Raw genomic sequence first — 9,701 nt, forward strand, 5'->3', positions numbered from 1 at the left:
CATGTTACAACAATTTTTGTGACATTGGTGATCGATATTTTTTGGACATTTCAGTCCGTAAATTAATATTCGCCGCCATCACTATCATCGCCATCACCACTGAATCCGCCACTGCAACCGCCAATTTTGTAGCCATGCAAGAAGTTTTATGGAACTTCAGCAATCACAGCCGTCCAGTGGCCCCAAATATGGTTGTCTGAAAAGTCTCACGAACCTCTTGATCAGGCCTCCCTCTGACTTTGCAGTGGGATGGGGAAGAGACAATCAAATGTCTGAGTTTTATCTGCGGATGGAATCCGCCTGATTCATTCAGTATCTTGTTGGCGACTCTGCGACGTGAGCTTTTGAAAGGATGTTAGTAGAGCTTTGTTCTCCTTGTCGATTCGGATCTCCTGAAAAATGTTTTAGGCTTTGGGTGAACCAGAACGATTGTTGTAGGCCATCACTAAGTCCGCTGACATTGATACTTCTACTTTGATTAGGGATTCAAATACATTTTAAATACACACATGGCTGAAGATAATTGTGGTGGCAGTGATGATGGGGTTGTTGTTGAACCACGTCTCACTGTTGAAATGAAGCACAAAATAATGTACCCCATTCAGTTGAATGGACATTCATTTCCGGTGTCACGCCATCGCCATTCGTGTCTTTCATTTTCCTTATTCTGCTTCATAACAAATAACCAACATTCAAAGATTGCCCAGCAGACGATACTTCGTTCAACACCTGTATCCAAAATTGCAAGCCAAGTGGGCTGGTCCATGTGTTGGGCATGTTCAGTTACTGGCTGCTGATAGGATTGTTGTTTTCCGTGCCCCCTCCCGATCGTCATAAATCTAGAGGTGGAAAGGACTTGACATAAAAAAAGGGAATTAAAGATTGTATGGAAAGTCTAAATAGTGTTGGTACTTTTTGCCTTCCAGAGTTGGGCCCACTTCACCCACCTATGCTTGACAAGAAACACTGAATGATGCGGTAACCTAGCTATATCAATGGCCTTCATGCCGTCAGTTTTTATCCAGATAGACTGACTGAATATGAGAGGTGCAAATATCTCGGCCTGAATATTATCCTTATGTATTTCTTCCTGTCCTGTTATCCTTACTTTTTGCATTACAAATAAATTGGTATGGGTGTACGGCAGTAGAGCACTAGTGTTCCCCATCGTTGTTACTATCGATGATAATGATGGTGATGGTAGCCACAGAGCGTCAAATCCTTAACTTGGATTGTACGTGTATGGTGTCCTGAAACAATGGAGTGCTCATTGGTTCGCCACTAGCATGCGCCGTTCCATACCTGGGATGATAGTTTCACTGGTTGGTTTCACATGGTCCCCCTATGTCCTTATCTCTCACCTGCGAGCAGAACGACTTGAAAAAGCGTACACTGGAGAAACAGTATCAGGAGATGAAAAAGAGAACAAGAGATAGTCACGTGATGAAATACGGTGATATGGTGAGTCAAAATATATCGGGGAGAGATACATAAAAGTCAATTGTGAAAAGTTTAACTGTTATGAAAATGTGGGTAGTTGCCGAGGTAGCATTTGTACTTACTTACCCTTGAAAAGTGGCCTCATGGTTGAAAATTCTTGATTAGGCACTCCCGGTTTCATAGACGAAGTTAACCAAGCTAGCTAGTCCAGGCATCTAAATACCAAGCCCATCGGGTGTCAGTTTATTCACCAAGCTAGCTAGTCCAGGCATCTAGATATCCAAGCTTGTACGGTGTCAGTTTTTGGTTAACCAAGAGATGGCGTTAGGCAACTTGTATTTCATACCTTTTTGTGCTAACCGAAATCCATATGAATCATGCACAGGTAACTGGAAAGAAGAATAGATTCACATGATAACTGAAACTTCCACCTGAAAAGTTAACACTTGTAAACACAGTGAATAAGTGGCCACGTGGTGTTTTTTCGTGAGTGAACGATAAAGGACTCCGTGTGCCGCCTAAAATAAAGCTAGTCACAATGTTGATCAGTCCTTTGTGACTGAACGGATAAGTATTCGGCCATCGGCCGGAAGGTCACCGGTTCGTCATGGCATATGACTGCTGACTCCCAATGTGGAAGAAAAGCTACATATGAAACAGCTTTCCGGTTTCTCGGCATCGATTGGCTTCACTGACAGGATGGAACATCTATTCAAATGGAATGCTGCTGCTAGCCGGCACAGTGGGAAAGTGCACGATAACATGGGTACAAACGATTGATGAAGGCAGGCCACAGAATCAGTATGGTTCGTCTGAAATGCACTATGCGACGACGTTTTTAGTTAACTGGCTAGCTGATTTAAAAGATTCAAACGTATGTTCAGTCACTCTAGGCAACTGAAAACTCATCTTTGTGTAAGCATCAGCGGTGATCGACATATTTGTACCTTGTCAGGAATGGTCTGTGTGGTCACAAGACATGTTTTGGTCAAACATAATAGTGCTACGAGACCGTACGCTCTACACTCCCGAGATGTGGAAATGCAAGGTTTGAACATTTACTTATTTTATGGTAGTTTTGTTAGCTGATTTGCAAAACAATAATGAAAGTTCACTGCTTAGTGAACTAGCGAGTACAAAAAGTGCAGTCAAAAGATATGTAAGCACATCTGAAATTGCGCTTCAGTCCAATCAGCAGAAATTTAGTTGAGGTACTTTTGAATTTTGACAGTGATCCAAACGAGCAAACTTGGATGATAATGGTAGCGATTCGGCGGACATCAGTGCTATACATCGCTGTTTGAGAAACAGTTTCGGAAGGAATGTTTATAGATCAATCGGATATTTCATAAGAACACCTGAGTAATGAAATGTAGATCTACGGTTGCAGAGTATCCCCCTTCTTCATTGGGTGGAAAAGACACTATAATAGTTGATAATGTACCCTTAGATGTATATCTGTTTCTCATTTCAGTCGATGGGAAATCTCCCAGTTGGAAAATTCCAAGGCCATTATGACCCACTGACGCACCGGAATGATGAGTTGATTGCGGAATGTGTTCAGTGCAATGTTTGACATTTTGGGTCAACTTCTGGACCAGTTATTTCTTTCACCATTATAAGTTTAAGGAACCAAGTGACCGCTCCACATTCCAATGCTAGTCCAATAAGTTTATTTGTTTAGAAATCGATTGTGTCCTTCACTCCAGTGGCGGAAACGCATACCATCCAGGTCGAGGCTGGCTGGCTCAGTAACCTCAATTAATACATTTTATATGGAAAAGAGATTTGCTGAAACCAACAAAATTGATCCGGGGAGCTTCTCCATGTGGTTTGTTCCAACTGTCCAAAGATTGTGGTAAGTGGTGGTCAACTTGACTACGGCAGTAGGTGACCCATTACAGATCCTCGGTTTCGTGGATTGACATGGAATAATTGGGGATTGGAGCATTATGTCACTCGGGTTCACGCGTCTCGCTCAATCTACCAAGAATCTCGCAGCCTGTCTGGTTTGCCTTTCTTTGGGCACCTTGATATTAGTTGTCATGATATATTGGCCGCAATCGTTATGTGACGTGTGGAGGTGCTGGATGGCTATACTAGGCTGCCTAAACACAAGAGGTTATGAGAGTATTCTGCAATCGGCATCAACAATTTACAAGTGTATATAGTCAGAAAATGCAGCTTCCAGTTCGAACCTCGAACCTGTGATCGAGTTTTCCAATCCCCGCAAACAGGATAACGAGTTTACGCATGTAGGACAAACTTACGCACAGACAGAAAAATGACCGCCTACAATAATCTACCAGAATAAGTCTGGAAGTAGACTGTGTTCGTCTGTTCGCGAAGCAGTGGACGGCTAACACTGTCGCATCCCAGGTGAGGATTTTATCATTCTATCACAGGCAAGATCAGGTGACCAAGTAGGCAATGGTATAATAATACGGTTTTATTCAAAATTTTATCCAAAAATGTTTTGGATGTTAGTGATGAATTAACTCTACTGTTTGCAGCGAGAGAACGCCATTTGCCCAATGGTAAGCTTATTCAAGCGAATTGATGGTATTACCACTATTGTGCATGTAGAATTTTACTGTCTTCACGACTTGGTGAAGTCACCTACCCTTCCCTACAATCGGCGAGCTGGTTAGGTACTTCAGTCCCTATCCCAAGCTGGTTTCGCGTCAGTGCCCTAAGAGAACCTATCGTAGTTCAGTTTTGCCGTTTTATTTTAACAGACGGGCATATGAAACCTGCTGCTCCTGTCGGCCACCGGGAAGAATACCCTGCTTTCGATACTGAAAACTACGTCAATCGGTGCACAAATATGAAATACGTGTTACCCAGGCTTGTGCCTTTCGTGAACGTGGTATGCTTGTGGTATTTTGGGGAAGCCACCGCGAACTGCGAGATAATTATAAGCTTCGCTGACAAATGCCGTAGATAGTTATGCATACAAACACTCATGCATACGTAAATATAGACAGATAGATTAACGGATTGATAGATAGATAAACAGATAGATAGATAGAAGATAGATAGATAGATAGATAGATAGATAGATAGATAGATAGATAGATAGATAGATAGATAGATAGATAGATAGATAGATTAGATGATAGATAGATAGATAGATAGATAGATAGATAGATAGATAGATAGATAGATAGATAGATAGATAGATAGATAGATAGATAGATAGATAGATAGATAGATAGATAGATAGATAGATAGATAGATAGATAGATAGATAGATAGATAGATAGATAGATAGATAGATAGATAGATAGATAGATAGATAGATAGATAGATAGATAGATAGATGGATAGATAGATGGATGGATGGATGGATAGATAAATAGATAAAGCGGGGTCAATCTACAGATACACGAAATCTGGTGATTTCATGTGTATCGTAAGCAGTGCTTCTTAAGCAGATGGTGACATCTAAAGCAGACAAGCATGACAGCGAATAAAATTATTATTGAATTTCATGTTATGCATCGGATGGAATATGATGTATACCAGTGACGCTGAACATTGAACATAATTGGCCAACTGCTAAACTGAAGGTGCTACCTATTTCTTCAACGAGATCGTTTATTCATCAAGGCGTTTTGTTGGATGAGTTCATGGCGTGAAAACAACGGATGATAGTTGAAACCCGATTTGAAACATTTGGAGAAATCCATGGAAAGCCTAGTGATGTTCTACATACAGGAGAATGAATTTCGGCAGTAATTTGAGTTACCCCGGCAACCAGGTTGTCTCAGGTAGTTTCTCCCTAATAATGTGTAGTCTAGGAAAATAATGCTGCCAGTCAGCCTTGGCAAAATTCCTGTTAAGCATATATGTTACTCAGTTGTCTTCTTGTTTCCAGCCGATTGCTGCAGCTAGAAAACCCTCTTCTCGAGCGCGTCTGTTTTCAATGTCTCGAAGCTTGGTGGAGGCCACAACCGAGGAAGAACACAAAACCGCTTGGCGAAAACTGCACTGTGCACTTCAGGTTTGCAATTTCTCTTCCTTGAACAGTTGATCTCAAAAAGTGAACTAAAATCACGACTGAACCTCATTTTATTTACGAATTGGTTTCGGTGGTGAAGAGTAGGTGTTGAGGATGCATGGAAGCACATAAACGTCATTCCCTTAGTATTTTAGCTCCCGTTTCTGGCAGCCACCCAAATATCAACCGTGGTCCGGTTAGATGTGCGTGTAAACTTTCATAGTATATCGATAATCCGCCGCAACGATTCACCTGGTTTCTTACAGCTTGGCCACATTTTCAAGGAAATCTTTCGCGACATCGTCATAGATGTGACGACCCACCAATAGCCAACGGTAAGAAAACTTGTCCAAGAGGGATGAGCTCACGTGTTTCAAGGCAGAATTCGATCAATTCCAGACGCACTACTTCCCAAGTCAACAGGTGAGTTTACCATGTGGCGCACGGAAGCAGGCGTGCATCAGTCCCAAAACTGCTCCGTATCAATCGTCCAGTTTACGTCTAAGTCCATAATCACCGTGACAACTCCTGGATTTTGGTCATTTATGTAGGTAAATCGGAGTTATGCCATACAATCTCCTACTCCTTGGAGTGTGGATATACGAAGTTTGAAAGCAGCTGAATGAAGCTTTCTGCGTTCAGTTCAGTTCATTTTAGTTCAGCCCACCACCAGATAGATGAAATCATAAGTGCCATAAATCAGTGGGAGGAGAGCCTCAAGATGATATTGATGAACTAGGGTCAGTTCGTAACAATATCCCCGTTTCGTCTTCACTGTGCATTGTGGTTTCAGTGTTTTGACGGCCATATTCAAAAGTATGTTGATTCCACCAACAAAACGTATTTGATGTTGAGGATGTGCACTGAAACACGACTTGATCTAATGGCAGATGTTTAGCCAAAACATAACCCAGATACCTCCATGTACGGATAATTAACTTGTATAATTGATTATGGACAAGCCAAGTTGCCTGATTGATTTTAAATTTCCTAAAACCGTCTCGTTGTTCACTGAAATCCTATCTAATCATGAATCATTATCGGCACAACAGGATGAACAACATAAACTGGATTACTCATATGGTTGCTGAAATGTTTCATAATCCCAGGGCCAGTTTTGACTCGCTTAGGGCTCAAATCACTGTTCCAGTTGGGCATCCAGTTGAACCAAACCATCATTGGCGAGATTCGGCTGAATTCATCTATGCCTCTCTTGTGAGAATCAGATTCGTACGCCAGTGAGAGCATTTGTCAAGATCGGTGCAGTTTGGGCTCAGGCAGAGCGGAAGGTTGAAAGAAACTCGGAGTATTCGAATACCTAATGAGCGCCAAGACGAACGAAACTGGTCATAGTTTTACTACGTGTTCTATTCGGTGGAGTTCACACAGTATCGTTTTACCTGCAACGTAACCGAAAAATTTTCATGTGTTCTCTGCGAAGCAGTTTATTTCAAAACGCTTCAAAATGTCCAACATTCAGATATACTGATAATCTTGTACATTTTTTAATCGCTGACCCATTATCCACCCGACTTTTAGTGTGGCCTACTGTAAGTCCTTCCATCTGTTTAGCATAAGAGCCGTGCCAAAACCGTGTTCTACATATGGGTCCTAAGCTATTCTTATGAGTCGTGAAATTTTAGTTTTCCTAGGCGAGATCCTTTATATGTCTGTTTCCAGATCCCCGAGTTCGCTCAGCACACAACTCATGTAATGGAGCTGTGTAAATCCGGATACAAGGCTGGAACCCTCATTGAGTCCGTCCACAACGTTTGTTCATAACTGAAACGCATCGGGTTGTGTGATTTTGCCATAATAAAATGAATTTCAACTTCTCCGTATAGAGTTCTTTCAGCGCCACAAAACGTGGGTATTCTTTTTCCAACAATTTAGTAGTTCAAGAACCGTAAGGCGAAGACCGAAAGAATTTAGTCAAAACTGTTGGGATTCTCAGGCCTTTTGGACTTATCAAACCTTTTACACAAAAACTATTACACGACTGACGCACAGGAAGAATAAAAATTGAACCAATCCATCGACACGGGTTGGACAGTTTTTTGGTTTTCTGTCGACTCAAACACATCGCTCAGCTTTCAATTTTCCTCGAGTTCACACTATCCCGGTTAGAGAGGCACTGTCAAACTTGGTTCTATGGACGTTCTGTACGTTGCCAAAGTACCCTTTATAACGATGAAATTATTGGGACGGTGTCATTTTGCCCAACGATCAGACTAGTAAACAGTCGCTTGGTATCGACTGCATTGTCAGTTGTTCTTTAACAACACTGGCAACCGGATGTTGGTGTTTTAGATTCATCAACTTGTCTGTATTTATGCGCGTGGAATAGCACGGCCTTCAACCTGAAGCCAGATGCATCTTTTCTAGCACCATATGTTTTGGATACGCCAGAGGCGCAGTACGCACAGGGAAAGGCCGCACAACCGAGACATCATTGACCAGAGAAGGAAACATACCTGCTTCGGAACTGACCAATAACAAACGACCCAACAGGCCGCCTTGGAAACACATATAATGTACACCGATATCTGAGCGATAATTTAAGAAACAACCTGCCACGCATGAGACGGATGGAAACTCTTCAGCAGCCCACGCCGCTCTCCTTTTACTGGGTTTCTCCAGATAGACGTACAATGTGATAATAAACCAGAGCACAAGTTTGACATGAAACGGTAGATGGATCCAAGGAAAACGTAGCAACGCTATCGAGGGATGCGGTGAGAGAGCTGATTTCTACGTTCTACACATGTGTTTCTCGTACAAAATCTCTCAGTACTGGGCGGTCTTTTACGGTTGAATTGAGCTGCCAACCCAGAGACTGCGAGGGAAGCTTTTGCGTGATACATGGACTAAGGTATACACACAATCCTACATTGCACTGAAACTAGATGCTCTTACGAACCGAGTAACATCACCTATAGTGGCGGCATACTTTCATATAAAAACGCGCGGAATGCGCCGTCATTTGCCAGTCGAATATTAGTTCTAATAACTGCAAGGAAATAGAGATAAGCAATCCAAGAACAACGAATTTCCTCGGTATTTTTTGCGTTATGGCTTTATTTGAGCCGCAGTCAGCAGTCTTTCGCGTTGACATTTTCCGCCGTATTAATGAATGTGTTTCGGCGGGGCGATTTACTTGCACCATAACGCCTACAAAGAAAAAATCAGACGCTGTGTATGCAGTCAACACCCCAAATTAGAAGTCAATCTGATGGGTTTGTTTGCACGCAAAACTTAGCAATGGTCTGAGGCAATTTTCCCCACCAACTGATGGTGGGGAAATGGCGAATTAAAACAAAAGCCATAACAGAAATACCCTCATTCGCCCTTTAAGTCCTTTTTAACAAGAGATTCAATTGAACGCAGCTAACTGTCTCGTGTGTACTGGTGTCTTTGAGCTGGATTGTAAACTAAACTACATTTGATAATTCCGTCCACTGCTGGACTACTTCATTCCTCTCGGTGCGAAAGTTACTCGTGATGTTGTTTGTGTTCCAGGGATAAATTACCTGAATGTTGCAGCACCCAGTGATGCTAGAGCTTCCTATACGGGAACATGATATCTGGTCCAATCGGAATTTTATGGACAAGCAAAATGTGAATTGGCATTTTTTCTTTAGGCTGCAAGAAAATGACACTCTTCTCTACACGCAACAGGAGACGAAAAATTGATCAGAGTACAAAGCATTTAACATGTTACATTGCACTTATGGAAATCGCACCACAAAATGTCCTCAGGTCATCAAGGGGCATCAGTTCGGCCCAAAGCAGACGGCCAAACATATTGCGTGTACTCTGATAACCGAAACTAGTTTGACAAACGGAGAACATAAGACGTGATTACAGGGAACCCTGAAGCATATTTACAGAACTAAATTGGTGGAATACCATTCGGAACGGGAAGAGTTTAGCGACGAGATGGGAGTAGGCAATGGGCTCACTAGCATTATTTTTGTATACAATTCGGTTAGATTGTTACGTCGGTGTACTATAGTCAGAGGAGTTCAATTTTCCACATACAATCTGCGGTTGTGAACAAATGATGCGCGCAGCTGCTTAGATATTGATTGCGTAAGGTACGGTGAGGTCAGGTTGAGCGTCCTCAACCTCTGCAAATGAGCCAGTACGACATCTGTTTGCTACATTCCTTCAATTTATTTTTTTTCGCTTTCCTCCATTGCGCTGAATTTTGTGGTGGTTTCAATGTTTTACGGGTGCAAGACATGAGGCCGTACGG

Source organism: Opisthorchis viverrini (assembly GCF_000715545.1).
Source record: "Opisthorchis viverrini unplaced genomic scaffold opera_v5_54, whole genome shotgun sequence".
In the NCBI taxonomy this organism is placed as follows: domain Eukaryota; kingdom Metazoa; phylum Platyhelminthes; class Trematoda; order Opisthorchiida; family Opisthorchiidae; genus Opisthorchis; species Opisthorchis viverrini.